At 45.0% G+C, this 18,610-nt stretch overlaps 1 protein-coding gene across 4 annotated transcripts in view; it reads right to left on the reverse strand.

Moving 5' to 3' along the window:
• The window catches only part of PTPRA (protein tyrosine phosphatase receptor type A), a 171,017-nt gene extending 158,030 nt beyond the window's left edge, over positions 1–12,987 (reverse strand). For 2 of the 4 annotated variants that reach the window (XM_038571770.1, XM_038571769.1), the window contains exon 1: positions 12,854–12,983. The gene's annotated coding sequence lies outside the window, so the exon portion shown is untranslated. Of the gene's footprint in view, positions 1–12,853 lie in introns of all 4 variants that reach the window. The other 2 variants (XM_038571771.1, XM_038571772.1) reach the window with 2 other exon arrangements.
• Positions 12,988–18,610: the final 5,623 nt, after the last annotated feature.

The raw sequence follows: 18,610 nt of genomic DNA on the forward strand, positions 1-18,610 counted from the left end.
TCTAATCTGTAATAATTTATCTGGGGTTTTTTGCATTTATTTGAAGTAACTGGGTTCTTCTACAGAATTTCCCATATTATGATATTCTTTTTTTTTTTTTTTTTTTTTTTTAAGATTTTATGTATTCATGAGAGACACAGGCAGAGGGAGAAGCAGGCTCCATGCAGGGAGCCCAACATGGGACTCAATCCCAGGTCCCCAGGCTCAGGCCCTAGGTTGAAGGCAGATGCTCAACCGCTGAGCCACCCGGGCTGCCCCATATTATGATATTCTTTTTTTTTTTTATGATATTCTAATCACATTCTGTGAACTCATAGTTAGATCTAGAAGTTAAGAGTCTGGCTTGATGGGTGCCTGGGTGGCTCAAGTCAGTTTAAGTGTCTGCCTTCACCTCAGGTCATGATCTCAGGGTCCTGAGGTCCTGGGATTGAGCCCCACGATGGGCTCCATGCTTAGCAAGGAGCCTGCTTCTCCCCATTCCTCTGCTCTCTCAAATAAATGTATTTTTAAAATAAAATTTTTTAAAAAGTTTAATTTTGTAGGAGGGAGAGTATTTCATGAATGGTATTATATTTTTTCCTATTGTACCACACAAGAGGAACAAAAGGTTTACTGGTATCCATTATGAAGATGATATAATTGATCAGAAGATTGTCAGTCCTATCCTTCTATTATTATAAAATTCCCTAATGGCTTTAACAACCAATGATGATCAATCTCTAGGTCTTTTATTTCATTAGATCACCTGGAAATTTTTTAGAAACACATTTGGAGATTTTTATCAGGTAACAAACTTATGTTTCCAAGTTTTTCATTTGTAAAATTATGAGAGTTTTTATAGGTGTAACAAAATAACAATGAGATCATGAGTCATCAGGGAAATGCAAATCAAAACCACAATGAGATACCACTTCACACCCACTAAGATAGCTATAATCAAAAAGACAGAGGGGGTGCTTAGCTGGCCTAGTCGGTGGAGCATGCAATTCTTGATCCTAGGGTGTGGAAGAGAGAGAGAGAGAGACAGACAGACAGACAGAAAGAGAGAGAGAGAGAGAGAAAAGAGAAATGAAAAGAAAGAAGAAAAGAAAAGAAAAGAAAAGAAAAGAAAAGAAAAGAGAAGAAAAGAGAAGAAAGAAAAGAAAAGAAAAGAAAAGAAAAGAAAAGAAAAGAAAAGAAAAGAAAAGAAAAGAAAAGAAAAGAAAAGAACAAATGTTGGTGAGGACATGGAGAAACTGGAACCCTTGTGCATTGCTGCTGGAAACCGTAAAATGGTGTAGCTGCTTTAGAAAACAGTTTTGGCAGCTCCTCTAAAAGTTAAACAGTATTACCACTTAATCCAGCAATTCCACTCCTAGGTATATACCCAAAAGAAATGAAAACATGTTCACACAGAAACTTATACATGTTCATGACAGCATTATTCATAATAGACAAAAAATGGAAACAACTCAAATGTTCACTGATTAATGGATAACAAAATGTGGTATACTCATACAGTGGAATGGAATGGAATGGAATGGAATGGAATGGAATGGAATGGAATGGAATGGAATGGAATGGATTATTTAGCTACAAAAAGCAATAAGTACTGATAGATGCTACAACATGGATGAATCCCAAAAACATTATGCCACATGCCATATGACTCCATTTACATGATGCCTCCAGACCAGGCACATCCATAGAGACAGAAGATAACTGACTCCCAGAAGCTAGGGGAAAGGCTGAATGGGGAACGAAGCTACTGGGTACAGAACTTCTTCTTGGAATAATGAAAACCTTCTGAAATTAGATGGTGGTGATGACTGCACAACTTCAAGAATATATTAAAAACCACTGAACTTGGGACACCTGGGTGGCTCAGCAGTTGAGCATCTGCCTTTGGCTCGGGGAGTGATCCCGGAGTGCCAGGATCGAGTCCCGTGTCGGGCTTCCTGCATGGAGCCTGCTTCTTCCTCTGCCTGTGTCTCTGCCTCTCTCTCTCAGTCTCTGTCTCAAATAAATAAAATCTTTAGGGGATCCCTGGGTGGCGCAGCGGTTTAGCACCTGCCTTTGGCCCAGGGCGCGATCCTGGAGACCCGGGATCGAATCCCACGTCGGGCTCCCGGTGCATGGAGCCTGCTTCTCCCTCGGCCTATGTCTCTGCCTCTCTCTCTCTCTCTCTCTGTGACTATCATAAATAAATAAAAATTAATAAATAAATAAATAAATAAAAATAAAATCTTTAGAAACCACTGAACTTGTATGTTTTATTTTTTAAGATTTTACTTATTTATTTATAAGAGACACAGGAGAAAGGCAGAAACTTAGGCAAACGGGGAAGCAGCCTCCCCATGGGGGGCCCAATGTGAGACTCAATCCCAGGACCCCAGGATCATCACCCGAGCCAAAGGCAGATGCTCAACCACTGAGCCACCCAGGTGTCCCTGAACTGTACGTTTTAAAACGGTGAATTTATTTTTTAAGATTAATTTATTCTTAATAAAGAGAGAGAGAGAGAGAGAGAAAGAAAGAAAAGAGATCACATGCATGAGTGGGAGGAGGGGCAGAGGGAGAGAATTTAAGCCGACTCTCCACGAAGGAGGGCAGTACTCAATCTCACAACCCTGAGATCATGACTTGAGCTGAAACCAAGAGTAAGACACTTAACTGACTGAGCCACCCAGGTAGCCCTAAAAGGGTGAATTTATGGTATGTAAATTATATTTCAATAAAGCTGTTTTTTTTTAATTACTAGGAAAGGCTATTCCATAGCACACTTCTTTGTAAGAAAAAAATTACTTTTCACTGTTTAAATAACCATTTTACTTGAAAACACAGATTAAGGATATTAATTTTTCAAATAGTATTTGCCAGGTAGCACACACAGGAAAAGTCAGCAAGTTTTTGGGAAAGAAAAATGAAAAAAAAAAAAAAAAAGGAAAAAATATCGACTCTACAAAATAGCCAAAAAAGGATAACTTGCCTCAATAATCCATTAAGTGGCAGTGAATGAATTTCATCTTTTTATTCAGTCAATGCAACTGTTCTGTCACTAGCTTACATTTAGACAATTATTCCATATAGCAATGTTATGAAGGCAGTCATTTCCTACTAAGAATATATCTTCTCGGGATCCCTGGGTGGCTCAGGAGTTGAGCGTCTGCCTTTGGCCCAGGGCTTGATCCTGGAGTCCCAGGACGGGGTCCCGCATCAGGCTCCCTGCATGGAGCCTGCTTCTCCCTCTGCCTGTGTCTCTGAGCGCCTCTCTCTCTCTCTCTCTCTCTCTCTCTGTCTTATGAATAAATAAATAAAATCTTTTAAAAATAAATAAAATAAATTTAAAAAGAAAAAAAGAGGGATCCCTGGTTGGCTCAGTGGTTTGGCGCCTGCCTTTGGCTCAGGGCGCGATCCTGGAGTCCCGGGATCAAGTCCCACATCTGGCCCCTGCATGGAACCTGCTTCTCCCTCTGCCTGTGTCTCTGCCTCTCTTTCTCTTTCTCTCTCTCTCTATCATGAATAAATAAATAAAATCTTTAAAAAGAAAAAAAGAAAACATCTTCTCCAGTACAATCTTCCTCCAGTAGCTCACAAAAGATGTGACTTTGGGGAGATTTAATTATTAAAAGAGGGGCAGCCCTGGTGGCGCAGCGGTTTGGCGCCGCCTGCAGCCTGGGGCGTGATCCTGGAGACCCGGGATCGAGTCCCACATCAGGCTCCCTGCATGGAGCCTGCTTCTCCCTCTGCCTGTGTCTCTGCCTCTCTCTCTCTGTGTCTATGAGTAAATAAATAAAATCTTTAAAAAAAAAAAAATTATTAAAAGAAAATCTAGCAAATACTAAGACATGATAGAAGCTTCTATACTTTTATAACTACATATGTAGCAAACCTACCACACTGTAAAATTTGTCTCAATATTGTTCAAATCTTCACAACATTTTCCATTCATTGTATGAGTATTTGCTGAAAAAGGAATGCATTTTGGCTTCTTGACATAGCTTTCCGGTCTTTTTTTAAAGCAAGCCTTTTCGGGAGGTGGGGTACAACAGGAAGAACCTGTCAATGTTATGTGCTTTTTTGTCTTTCATAAGAACAACAAATATATACTTTAATCACTAGGTTAGTAAAATTGTTAAAGAATCGCATAGAACAGCCTATGACTAAACATCATTGGAAGAGAAAAATGCAGAGGTTCTCTTTAAGCTCTGTATGCTTAGTTTTCAAGGGTCTTGGTACTAATGACAGCCTTGTATATTATTATTTTATATCTCAATGTTCTACAAACTCTTAAAACAAGATTCCTATTAAGGACAGAGGATGTGGGCAACCCTGGTGGCTTAGCGGTTTAGCGCCGCTTGCAGCCCGGGGTGTGATCCTGGAGACCCGGGATTGAGTCCCACGTCAGGCTCCCTGCATGGAGCCTGCTTCTCCCTCTGCCTGTGTCTCTGCCTCTCTCTCTCTCTCTCCCTCTGTGTGTGTGTGTGTCTATGAATAAATAAATAAAATATTTTTTTAAATAAAATCTTTAAAAAAATGACAGAGGATATGAATCCATATTTCAAGGAGGCTTCCAGGGGTGTATGAGTGACTCAGTCAGTTAAGTGCCTGCCTTCGGCTCAGGTTATGATCTCAGGGACCTGGGACAGAGCCCTACATTGGGCTTCTTGCTCAGGAGGGGAGTCTGCTTGTCCCTCTCCCGCCGTCCCTCACTCCAGCGAAGGGAAGGGGAAGGGGAAGGGGAAGGGGAAGGGGAAGGGGAAGGGGAAGGGAGGCTTTAAAAAAAAAAAAAAGGTCCTGGGATAGAGCCCTACTCTGGGCTCCTTGCTCAGCAGGGGAGTCGGCTTGTCCTCTCCCACTGTCCTTCACTCCAGCTAATGCACTCTCTCAATAAATAAATAAATAAAATCCTTTTTTTTTTTTTAAAGATTTTATTTATTTATTCATGAGAGACACACACACACAGAGAGGCAGACACGCCGGGCTGCCCTAAAATCTTAAAAAAAAAGAAAAAAAAAGGCTTCCTGATACTTTCTAATGTAATAAAAGCTGACTTATTTAATCTGATTTAACAGCTCAGGGATCCCTGGGTGGCGCAGCGGTTTGGCGCCTGCCTTTGGCCCAGGGCGCAATCCTGGAGACCCGGGATCGAATCCCACATCGGGCTCCCGGTGCATGGAGCCTGCTTCTCCCTCTGCCTATGTCTCTGCCTCTCTCTCTTTCTCTCTGTGTGACTATCATAAATAAAAAAAAATAAAAATAAAAAAATAACAGCTCAGCAACAGTTTGTAATAGGAGTTGAACAAGGGTCAACTCTGCCATTGTTTGTGCTTACATTATTAGTATTTTCTTCAATCACTGGTTTATTTGCAGAAATTGTTTTAAGCAGGCCCCTGGGTGACTCAGTGCTTGAGCATCTACCTTTGGCTCAGCTTGTGATGCCGGGTCCTGGAATCGAGTCCCACATCAGGCTCCCCACAGGGAGCCTGCTTCTCTCTCTGCCTATGTCTTTGCCTCTTTCTCTCTCTCATGAATAAATATATAAAATCTTTTTTAAAAATTGTTTTAAGCCACTTGTCCATTTTGTGAAGGTTTAATAAAAAATATGTATAAACTGTTATTAATGTTTACACTAAATGGAAATTATTAATGAATACACTAAAAGGAAATGCATGATTATGGCTCTGCTTGCTCACCGCAGAACTCCTTTCTCTTCCTTCAGGACACCCAAAGTTCTATAGCTAACACAGGAACACTGACTTACAGACCCAAGAAGATGCCGGTAACAATCCCTGAATTTAATGTTTTACCATTTTTTAGATAAAAATAATAAAAGCTCTAAAATTGTCTTCCAGCATCCCAGCGAGTCATCTTATCTACCTCACTTTGAAAATTACTGCACTAGTTTGAAGGCAACAGTGAACTTTTTAAAACTGCAAATCAGATCAGTTCACTCTCCTCCTTATCATCCTATAATGGCTTAGTTCTGCCTTCAGGATAAAGTCCAAAATCCTCGCATGTTATATAGGGCCCTCAACTCTGGCTCCTGCCTCTCTCTAGTCAAGTGGTTCTCAACCACTGCATATGGGTATCAACTGGGAACTTAAAAATATTTATACATTCTCAGGTCCCACCCTAGACCAATTAAATCAAAATACCTGGGGGTAGGGTATTTGCATCCTTGATTTTTTAAGTTCCCCAGGTGAATCTAAAGTACAGCCAGTATGAAGAGCTACCCCTCTTACCAAAGTTTCAATTAGACCTTGTTACTCCAAGTGTGATCCACCCACCAGCAGCATCTGCCTCATTAGGGAGCTGGTTAGTAATGCAGAATCCCAAGTCCCACCCTAGACATAATGAATCAGGACTTGGCATCTTAACAAGGTCCCCAGATGGTTATGTGAACATTCAAGTTAGAGAAGCAATGCCCTAAGGTACCAAACCCCTTCCCAGCTCAGGGCCTTTTAATAAGTACTAACATTGAACTTCTCTGACATTAGCCCACAAGTGGGAAAGGACAGACATCACATCCACGTTCTTCTGGGATATCCCAACTCCAGGCACAATGTCTAGTATTTTCAGTTGAACAGCATCTAGTCTTCTATTTCATACCAGTATGATCTTATCCTAAATTTCCACAATATTTCTGACCTATTAATCATGTCTTTCCTCAAAAAACAAGTTGCCTTTAGGTACATAACTCTTGGATACATATCATAGCACTCTATTTCAAATTCTAAATAAACTACTGGTCTCTTTTTCTAGAGAAATGTAAATTAAGCCTAATTCAAAATACCATTACATTTTGAGTGAATTAATAAAATCAAATATTAGGTTTTGTTTGTAATAGTATTGGCTGGACTGGCAGGAAACAGGGCCACATAAATTTTTATGGTGTTATAATTTAGTTCAACCTTTCCAGATAGCAATTTGGCACTGAAACTGTAACCCGACTCAAGTGAACCCATTTTAGGAGCAAGACTCCAAGAAAATAATCCAGAAGTAGTATTTAAGCAAAGGTGTTCAAAAGTACCATTTGTTGGGTGCCTAGCTGGCTCAGTCAGAGCGTGCAACTCTTGATCTTGGGGTTGTGAATTCGCCCCCCACGCTGGTTGCAGAAATCACTTAAAAATAAAATCTTCTTTTTAAAGCCTTTTTTAATTTAATTATTATTTCTTTCAAGGTGAGGCAGGTACAGAGGAAGAGGAAGAGAATCAAGCAGCTTCCAGGCTCAGCATGTGAGCCTGACAAGGAGTTCAATCCCCTGACCCATAGAATCATGACCTAACCCAAAACCAAGATTATTTTAAGATTTCAAGGGGGCGGGGGGGGGGGGGGGGGGGGGGGGAGGGCATCCGAAAGGCTCAGTGGGTTAAGTGCCCTACTCTTGGTTTTGGCTCAGGTGGTAATCTCATGAGTTGGGAGGTGGAGCCTGCTTAAGATTCTCTCCCCTTCTCCCTACCCACCCCTCCGCCTGCTCACACCAGTACACTTACACTCTCAAATCTTTTTAAAAAGTATAATTGTAAAAAGGATAAAGTAAAGGAAAAAATTTAAAAGATTGCACAAACTAGTTATCAATGCATAGTTTACTATTCTGTGATTTAAATTAGATACATAGGGCAGCCCCAGTGGCACAGCGGTTTGGCGCTGCCTGCAGCCTGGGGTGTGATCCTGGAGACCCGGGATCGAGTCCCATGTCGGGCTCCCTGCATGGAGCCTGCTTCTCCCTCTGCCTGTGTCTCTGCCTCTCAGTCTCTCTCTCTCTCTGAATAAAAATAAATAAATCTTAAAAAAAATAAATAAATAAAAATAAATAAATCTTTAAAAAAAAAGATTTAAAAAAATAAATTAGATACATAGATAAGTATGAAATATTTTATGCCATTCAAAAATACAACAATCAGGGCAGCCCGGGTGGCTCAGCGGTTTAGCGCTGCCTTCAGCCCAGGGTGTGATCCTGGAGACCTGGGATCGAGTCCCACGTCAGGCTCTCTGCATGGAGCCTGCTTCTCCCTCCCTCTGCCTATGTCTCTGCCTCTCTTTCTCTCTGTGTCTCTCATAAATAAAATAAAATAAAATAAAATAAATACAACAATCATATTCTGTATGCACTGACTACAAGTATTAAAAAAAAAAAAAAAGCCATGCCTAAATAATGACCCAAATGAATGTGAACTTAAAGTCAATATAGGGGCACCTGGCTGGCTTAGTTGGTAGAACATGTGACTCTCAATCTTAAGGTCTACGAGTTCAAGCCCCATGTTGGGTGCGGAGCCTACTTAAAAATAAATACGTATATACATACAATTTGGCCAGGGGGACAGGCTGGCTAAATAGGTGATGGGGATTAAAGAGTGTGCCTGTCATGAGGAGCACCAAGTGATGTATGGAAATGTTGAATCACTATATCATATGCTTAAAACTAATATAACACTATAAATTAACTGGAATTAAAATTAAAACAAAAAATAAAGCAAATACAGTTTCACACTTAACAAATTCTCTTTTCTATAGAGAATATATATACAAACGTGTATATATATACATATATATTTTTAAGTGAACTCAACACACAATGTGGGGCTTGACCTCAGGACCCCAAGATCAAGAGTTGCATGCTCTACTGAGTGAGCCAGCCAGGTGTCCCTATAAAGAATATATTAAAACAAATTTTGGCACACCCAAGTGGTTCCACGGGTTAGGTACCCAACTCTTGGTTTCAGCTCAGGTCATGATCTCAGGGTTGGGAGATCGAGGCCCACATCAGGCTCTACTCTCAGCATGGAGTCTCCCTGAGATTCTCTCTTTCCCTCTCTTCCCCTCCCTCTCCTGCTCAGGCACCCCTGCTCGTTCACATTCTCTCAAGCTCTCACTCTAAGATAAAGAAGTAAATCTTTTTAATAATAAATAAGTAAAAACACATCTTATTATTGGGTTATTTATGGATTTGCTGTTCAGTTTGGTTTTTTTTTTTTTTAAGATTTTATTTATTCATGAGAAACAGAGAGAGAGGCAGAGACATAGGCAGAGGGAGAAGCAGGCTCCTCACAGAGAGCCAGATGCGGGACTCGATCCCAAGACCTGGGATCATGCCCTGAGCCAAAGGCAAATGCTCAATGGCTGAGCCACACAGGTGTCCCTGCTATTCAGTTTAATAAGTGTTACACAGTCTATTTTTGTTGTACTCAAGCTCACTAAAAAGTCATTTCTTCAGCTTTGGTATTTAGGAACATTAGTTATTGCACTAGAAGTAAAAAGACAAGATTCTGTATTTGGCCAGCTTCCTGCTTATAACTCAAATTCAAACTTCACCTGCATCTCACTTTTTCCACATGACCATGAAGAAAAATAATGCAACAATGTTTACAAATCAACTGAGTGCCTCCAATGAAAGGAACTGAGCAAATACAAATATCAGAACTGCTTGAAAAACAACCACCACCCACACTGACAAGTCACAAAAGTCATTTATCCTCCTGAACCTCAATGTCTCCCTCTGTAAACTGAAAGAAATCAGTTAAAATCACATGGGGGGAGATTAGTTGAGGGAAAAGTAGGTATAGATATATGAAAAAGCATCCCAGGGGATCCTGATGTACACTCTGATGAAGATCTACTAAGTCTCGTTCACATTTTGGGAGGAGAATGATTTAGTACAAACACCTTGAAGCAGTGGTGATTTGGATATAGGTCTAAAAATTTTAAATGGGCATATATCCTCTGACCCAGTAATTCCATTTCTAGAAATACATTGTTCAGATAACCTTACATATGAGCTCCTTACAAACTACTATGTACAAAAACATTCATTGTAACACTGTAATAGAAAAATCTGGAAAATTAAATGTTGTTTAACTTAAAGACTAGTTACAGATTATGATGCAGCCACACAATGAAGAGCAAAAAATGTCAACAGAAAGAATGAACAGCTTTATACCTACCAATACGGAATGATTTCCTAAATACATTAAGGAAAAAGGTGTGACTGGTATGTACCATGAGGGGAAGAATACGAATAGGTACACACGTTTATAAAAGTACAGTGTCTATGTAAAGCCATAGAAACTGGAAAGCCCAGTCATCTCTGAAGAGGTTAAGATAGGAGGGAGACAGTATATTCCCTTTTATACTGCTGGGGTGTTTTTTTTGTTTTGTTTTGTTTTTTCCTCTTTTCTGCTGGAGTGTTTCATCACATTTATTTATCTTTTCCTGAAACTGAGGATTCTCTCTAGCCCTCCCTGGGTCTTAAGAGGCTATAACTCCACCTCTGTGGGGCCTGAGCATTGCCTCCAAATTGAGGGGCATCAGCTTCTGGCCCCACACTGACCCTAAATGACCTTTCCAAAGCCCAGCCAGTCGAGGTCCCTAACCATCTTTAAAATCCTTCAGTGGCTCGGGCAGCCCGGGTGGCTCAGCGGTTTAGCACCGCCTTCAGCCCAGGGCATGATCCTGGAGACCGGGGAGTCCCACAACAGGCTCCCTGCCGTCACTGCCTCTCCCCCCACCCCCGTGTCTCTCATGAATAAATAAAATCTTAAAAAAAAAAAAAATCCTTCAGTGGCTCTCCACTGCCCAAACTCAAAAACAGCACAGAGAGCCCTGCAAGCTCACTCTAATCTCATCTCCCTTCCTTCTCCCCTCTACCCAACTCAGTTGTTTTAACCTCTGCTCCCCAAGGACAGTGGACTCTTTCCACCTCCAAGCCCTCACATGATGCTTCTTCTTTCCTACAATCTGTCCACAACACACAAACTCAGTACGCATCCTTTGTGACCCAAAGGTCCCCTCCCAGGAAAGGAATGCTCTCTATACAGCCTGGCAGATGTTCTGGAACTAGACTGCCAAGATTCAAATCCTGACTATTCCCTCATGTGCCCTTTATATGGCCTCAGTTTCCACCTTGCCAAATAGGAATAAGCCCCTAATCGACCACTGAAATGATTAAATAAGATAATTCATGGAATGAATTTATTACACAGTCTCTCACAAGGCAAATAAAAGACAACAGTTATTATCATTACTACATTCTCATAGTACTTGTGAGGTTTTTGTATCCACCTGTCCTGAGAGCTCCTAAAAAGTAAAGATTTGACTTCTTTGCTTCTATTTTGTATTCCAAGCTCTTTACCTGGCAAATAGAAGGCACATGAACACCTTTACTTAAGTCAGCTGATTGGCTTTTCTGGTTCTGAATTTCATCCAGATGGTAAGTAAGTGACTAAAAGGTACCCACCCAGCGAATTGCCTCCTGGATCCCACATGCCTTGGAATACACATAGTAGCCAGGCCACCTGGGGCAGGCAGAGGTGAAAAGAGATCATGGGGCTTTGAGGCTTTCAGAGACAGTCAAGCAGATTGGAAACCAGTGGGATATGAGATCTGCCAGTTCCTGCCTGCTGACTACTTATGGCGACTGGATGAGAACAGACACAAGAGATGGGCAATCTGAGATACTAAATATCCTAGATGTGCCATACACTCCAAGTAGGCCTTTGGGAAACACTCAGGAAAAGATTCTCTCAGCAAGTGGGTACCTGGAAGTAAACAGAGACGAGACATATGGGGAAAGAGCTGGAATGGGACCTACAAGACAATTGAGAAGAAGAATCGTCTTGGCATGGGGGATGGAAAGGTAAACATGACACAGCTCCTGGCCTCAAGAAGCTTCTCAAATCAGAAGATCTTTAAAGACAGAGGCAGAGCTTGGCAGATTAAAGAAGGGGGAAGAAAGAGGATCACACAAGCACATCCAAACATGTGAGGAGGCAGTCAAGCAGCTCCAAAGGGCTAGGAAAGAGGGAAAGGAAAATCGAAAAACTAAGCTATGAGTAAATAGAGGCAAGACCGTCCAGGGCCTTGTATGACTTGATAAGACATTTTGGGCTTCATTCATCCCATGGGAAAAGGAGAGCGAGGAGTTTTTAAGTAAACAAGTGACAGCATCAGATCCGTGTTTTTTTGCAGGAGTGGCCAGGCAGGAAGATGTTCGCCCATCTTCCACCCTCAGCTCTCTCTTCGCCCACCATCTTCTGGTTCTAGGCTGCCTTAAACAGCAAGCAGGTGGCAAATGAAGACATCTCCTGGGAGATGCGACTGGTTCTAGAGCACAAATCCCTACCCTGGGTACAGGTTTCTGAAGGCATTTTACCCGCCGAGGGAGGTTTTGAACATTCCTCTTTTCCAATCTTACAAACATCATCACTGATCTCGGGGGGGGGGGGGGGGGGTACCTCAGCTCTGCCATTATTATTTTCATCTTCAAGAAATACAATCAAGAACTAATTTAAAATTAAAACACACGTTATTCTTTATTTACCAAAAGTAAAAAAAAAAAAGAAGGGGAATCCGCATTCCCGACTGGCTCATTTTGAATTCTGGGCAGCTCTGACCCCCTATTTCCCTTCTTAAGCAGCCTCGACAGTTGGGAGTGGGCGGAAAAGAAAGGGGCCTGAGCCAGAGGCCAGGGGGGTTAAGGCAAAGAAAAGTTAGTCTCCGCAAGAGCAAATTTTCTCATGCCAGGAGTCTTCGCCTTTCTTCCCATTACATGGACCGGCGCAAATTCTGTCTTCACTGTTCCAAGTTTCTCCCTTCAGAATGAACTACGGCAGCACCCTGGCCTGGCCCCAGAAGGACGCACGCGAAGTTCTCGGGCCGTCGAGAGGGGTCGGCGCCCTGTCCCGCACGTTTCCGGGGACACCCCCCCCCCCCCCGCACCGACAGCGCAAGGACGCGGGGTCCCACTGGAGCTGCCTGACGGGTTCTGCCGGGAACAGAGGACCTGGGGCTCCGGCCGGCGAGCCCTCCCACACGCAGCCTGGAGCCGCCCCCCCTCGCGGAGCCCACCCGGGCGGCGGCGGCCGCGAGCACTCACCGAGTCCAGCGCTGGGCGGGACCGCTGGGAACGAGGACGGCGGCTCCGCCTCGACTCCGCGGCGGCGTCTCGGCCCGCCACACGCCCTCAGGGCCGCCGCCCGGCCCGCGGCTCGGAGCTCCGCGGCGGCGGCGGCGGCCTCGCCTCCATGGCGAGGGGAAGCGGCTGAGGGGCGACTGGGCGGGCGGCGGTGATGGCGGCCGCGGCCCGGGGTCCGAACTGGCTGGCGCGCGCGCGTCTCTGTCAGCGCCGCACTCGCCGCAGCCTCGCTCCCGACCCGGCCTTGGCTGTAAGGTGGGCCCTGATTGGCGGTTCAGAGACAGGCGCTGATTGGCCCACACCGAACGGGCGTCTCCCAGCCCTAGCGGGCCCCGCCCTGCGCGCCTCCGAGCGCTCGCTTGCAAGCACGCCTGGGGCGCTGAGCTGGGTCTCACGGTCTCGACCGCTTCTGCGCGGCGTGGGAGGTGTGCGTGCACCCCGCGGCCGCCCAGACCCCGGGAGCACTGGCAGCCCGTGCACCACGCCTTCCGCCTCTTTACAGTCCCAGCCCCTTGGACGTGGGCCTTCCAGTTTACAGATGAGGAAACTGAGGCCAAATACGAATTGTGCCAATGTCTAGAAACCAAGACGGACTGCGACTCAAAAACTATCTTTCCATCCCTCTCTCCAAATGTATTCCATTCCTACTCCCCCGCCCCTCCCCATTGCTGCAAGGTATTCAAAGGACGTAGGCTTTCTCGGCGAGAAGAACCCGCGAAGTGCCTGGAATGGACCTGGCGCCATAGATGTCGTCTTACATCAAGTCAGCTCACACCATCCCCACCCAAGCCCCAGGGAAATCACTCCCGCCTTCTAGTTGCGCGTACCGGGGCCTGCTTTGCCACCGAGCCGACTAGAAATGTGACACATGGTGTTCTGCCGTTGGGGGCGGGGGGGAGGTTCAAAGGGAGAGAGGATCCGGAGATGCGTCCCGCTGTTGCGGTCGGGGTCGGGATTGCGCGCGCGGACCCCTTCCCAGGGGTCCCTACCGCACGCGTGGTGCCCCAAAGCTATGCATACGTCTTGTCCCGCAGCTGTGGTTCCCAGGCTACGGGACTTGGGCATACGCGGCTGAAGGCCAGGGGACATGGTCGAGGTGGGTGGCGGGTGACACATTCCGCTGATTGTGGCCCCCATACAAGGGCCCTCAGACGCTCCAGGCCCCGCTCCACGGCGAGTGGTTGGGCATCTGCAGGCTGGAGACAGATTGCACAGCAGTGTGCAAGCAGAGCTTGCTGGGTGACCCTCAATTCCGGACCCCAAGTCCGCGCCGCCTGCGTTGGGTGGAGGAGCGCCCCAGGGGAAGAATCTGTGGCCAGCGGCAACTCTTCTGACAAGGGGTACCTGGGGGTACATTTTGGTGCAGAAGGAGCCCACATATCGGCAACTATTTCCTCGGGTTGGTGCCCCTATCACCTCCAGTCCCCACCACTGCCTAAGGTTGAGGCGCCAATTTAGGACTGTTTACACTCTCCCCTCTCCTCATTTATGGGATAAGTGACTGTATGCTGACCGGACCCAAGGCCTGGGAATACGGGCAGCGGTGGGCCGCCCTCAGGCCCTCCCAGGCAGGGAAGTTCCTTCTCCAACTACAATTGTCTCTTGCTGTCAGCAGGGCCAGAGGGGTCACGAAATGGCCAAACCCTAGGCGCTTCTGCCCAATAAACACTGTGGCGGGAAGGCCCAGAGACCACGTGCCCAGTCTCTTAGACCCCAGGGGCAGCCAATGAGGGCAGGTTCTTCCATACCTTTCCCAGGAAGTCCCAACTCAATCCATCCACACACCAAAAGGAAAACATTAAAGCCAGAACTCAAAGCATTTGGAAGCCTGAAAAATAAAGACCATATGTGCAGGAGGTACCTGGGTATCTAGGGTAGCAGTGGCACCTTAAGAACAAACCCCACCAGCTTAGTTTTGCTTTATATACATCTACCCTATTATCTTCTAGTATGCTTCTTTTGGTTGGTTTATTTCTTTATAGTTTTACTTATCTTACCATAAAAAGGTTTGACATGCTACTTATATGTTCTAACAAATATTAAAGTATATATTAAAATAAAAAGCGTTGAGGCATCTGGCTGCTCAGTGGGTAGAGCATAGGACACTTGATCGCAGGGTGGTGAGTTTAAGCCCCTTGTTGGGGGTAGAGTTTACTTAAGAAATAATAATAAAATAAAAAGTGTTCATCCTCAAGATCATCTATAGGACCTCTCCTCACACACACACACACACACACACACACCCCATGTGGCCACACTTGGGAAAACACAGGGTGGGTGTGGGAGTCAGAGAGCCCTGGGGCTCAAACCCCTGCAATTGTCTGGATGACCTGAATATTCCTCTGCTACTCTTCCTGGAACCTCCCAGCCTCTGATAAACACATACAGCTTGGAAGATAACCCATTCTCAGGAAATGCAGTTCCTCTCTTTATGAGATAGCAGCACTGTGGTCAAGGCATTTGTGGTGCCTAAGGAATGAGACAACCTTAGACCTAGGAGAGGCAGGGGCTTAGGCACCCCATTCCCACCCTGGGAAGGAGAGTTCAGGTCTGTAACCACGAAGACCATTTCCAGTGGGAAAGGACAGAGTCCCATTCCCATCCCCATCTGGCCATGTGTGGATAGCTGCCCAGCCTCCCCACCCCATCTGATGCCCAGGGTTTCCACATTTTTGCCCCATCACCACAGGACAAAGGGCTGTCTTTGAAGAGGACAGCATAAAGGAGGCTTAGAGAGGGAGCGGAGGCAGGCTTCCTGTACTCAGGCCCACCAGCTTGGGAGGCTGAAGTCCTGCTCTCAGTTCTCCTTTTGGCCCAGCTTATTGGAGCATACACCCCCAGATAGGCACTTGAGGACCACACCACAGGCGCCCCAAGGAGTCACAGGGCTCATGACAAGAGGACTGGACTGAAGAAAAGCTGGAGGATGGGGGTAAAAGACTCTCGTTTCATTAGGTAAACCACTTCCCCTCCCTGGGCCTTTTTTCACCATCTAATAAATGGAACGATGAATCATTCGTGCAACACATACTGAGTGCAAACCATGTGCTGGACCCAGCAGGAATAAGACAGAAAAGGTCTCTGCTCTCAGGAATTTACATTCTGGATTGGGAGACAGACAATAAACAAACAAGTAAAAATAAAATTTCCTAAGTGCTCTAATGAAAATAAAGCAAGGCAGGGATCGCTGGGTGGCGCAGCGGTTTAGCGCCTCCCTTTGACCCAGGGCGCGATCCTGGAGACCCGGGATCGAATCCCACGTCGAGCTCCTGGTGCATGGAGCCTGCTTCTCCCTCTGCCTATGTCTCTGCCTCTCTCTCTGTGTGTGTGACTATCATAAATAAATTAAAAAAAAAAAAAAGGAAGGCAATAAGACAGAAGGTTGGAGGAGAGGAGAGCCAAGTGCCTTTCCAGGCCATTGTTCTATTTCCAAGGGTCTATTTACTGCAGCTTTGTACCTAAGAGATCATAGCCCCCTTGTCTTGAGGCCTTTGACTGACTCTCACTCCAGGACTGCTGTTGATATCCTAAACTAGAAGAAAGATTCCCAAATTTTCTGCTTCCAACCCTGCCCCAATCCCAAAATCCTTGTCCTAGGTATAAGCCTAGCCTCATCCATTGGCCAAGCCTTGGCCCCATCTATGACAGTAGACCCAGGGTGGCTGTGCAAACCATTCAGAGTAGGCTTTTTACATTAATTTTAATTGGGCAATTGAGGACTTGGGAGAAAAAAAAAGCCTATTTATTCTTTTTTTTAAGATTATTTATTTATTTATTTATTTATTTATTTATTCATGATAGACATAGGGGGAGAGAGAGGCAGAGACACAGGCAGAGGGAGAAGCAGGCTCCATACAGGGAGTCTGATGTGGGACTTGATCCCAGAACTCCAGGATCGCTCCCTGGGCCAAAGGCAGGCGTTAACTGCTGAGCCACCCAGGGATCCCCCAAAAAAACCTATTTAAAAAATATCACTGGGATCCCTGGGTGGCGCAGCGGTTTGGCGCCTGTCTTTGGCCCAGGGCGCGATCCTGGAGACCCCGGATTGAATCCCACATCGGGCTCCCGGTGCATGGAGCCTGCTTCTCCCTCTGCCTGTGTCTCTGCCTCTCTCTCTCTCTCTCTCTCTCTGTCTCTGTGACTATCATAAATAAATAAAAATTAAAAAAAATATCACTGTGTATGCATTTGTCAAAACCCCGTAAATGTAAACTTAAGATCTGAGCATTATAAATAAATTCTATCTAAAAAGGAAAAAAAAGGGATCCCTGGGTGGCGCAGCGGTTTAGCGCCTGCCTTTGGCCCAGGGCGTGATCCTGGAGACCCGGGATCGAATCCCACGTCGGGTTCCCGGTGCATGGAGCCTGCTTCTCCCTCCTCCTGTGTCTCTGCCTCTCTCTCTCTCTCTCTCTCTCTCTCTGTGTGACTATCATAAATAAATAAAATAAAAAAAAAAAATAAAAAAATAAAAAGGAAAAAAAAGCAAACAAATAATGAACTCTAGTTACTGAAATTCTGAAATATTTAGAGGGAAGTGTCCTAAGGACTGCAACTTAGAAGTGCATCAAAAATAAGGTAGGTAAGATGGACAGAGAGATGTTATGATAAAGTAAGTATAGTAAAATGCTAATAGCAAAATCCAGGTGGTAGGTGTATAGGTGTTCACTGTTAAATGCTTTCAATTTAGCTGTATGTATGAACGTTTTCATAATAAAATGTGAAATCAGGTTTTCACTCAACAAAAACGTACACCAAGCTGCTGTTCATTTTCAGACAACTCTCTTTGGACAATTCTGGTGTTTCTCCACCTGCATACACACTTTTTAGGAAGTTGGGATTATTCTATTTGTATGTCATCATTGTTATTTCTCATTATTTCTAAAACTTCCTATGTACAGTGCTTAACATTTGCACATTGCAGAATATATGACTCATGTGACTTTGGGGGTGTAAGTTTTTTATTGTGTACATTCTCAAAACAGGGCTCAGGGCTCCCTTTCCAGAGAGGGCACATTGGATTGGATAATCCCAACACTTTTTCACTGAGAACAACTAGGAAAAACTGGAGAAAATGTTCTTAAAAGGCATCAAAGAGCTGGCAGGGCAATGAGGAATTGTGAAGCCAAGGCTGGGAGGAAAAGAGCCCCAAATCATGAGCCTAGTATTAGGATCTCTCTTCCTCTCCCTGGAGGTCTGCTGATTCGGAGATAGAAGGCTGATAGGCCGTGCCTATCCGTGATTCCAAAAACTGGCCACACCACCAGTTCTACACACTCTGCCAGAGCCTTGCCTCTCCCCTTTGAAGAGATGGAGTCCATCTCCCCTTGAAATGGGGTGGGACTGCCCTGACCAACAGAATGTGGCAGATATTGAGAAGCCCTGTGTGACTTCCAAAGCCAGGTTAGGGAAAGGCAATACAGCTCTGCCCAGCTCTCTTGGGATGCTGTCCTTGGAACCCAGCCACCATGTTGTGACACTACTGGGTTGCAGGTGTCCTGACCAACAGCCCCAGCTAAGGTTCCAGTCAACAAGCTTCAGCGGCCAGAGTTGCCATTCCTTCAGATGACTTTGGCCCCCAGCTGTCAAGTCCACCCCTCACCTTTGAGTCTTCTAGCTGATGTGCCAAATATTGTGGAGCAGAAACAAACCACCATTTTGTCCTGTCAGATTCTTGACCCATGTAGTAAGAGATGAGCATAATAAATAGCTCTTTTTTAA

This window comes from Canis lupus, chromosome 24, assembly GCF_011100685.1.
Source record: "Canis lupus familiaris isolate Mischka breed German Shepherd chromosome 24, alternate assembly UU_Cfam_GSD_1.0, whole genome shotgun sequence".
Classification (NCBI taxonomy): domain Eukaryota; kingdom Metazoa; phylum Chordata; class Mammalia; order Carnivora; family Canidae; genus Canis; species Canis lupus.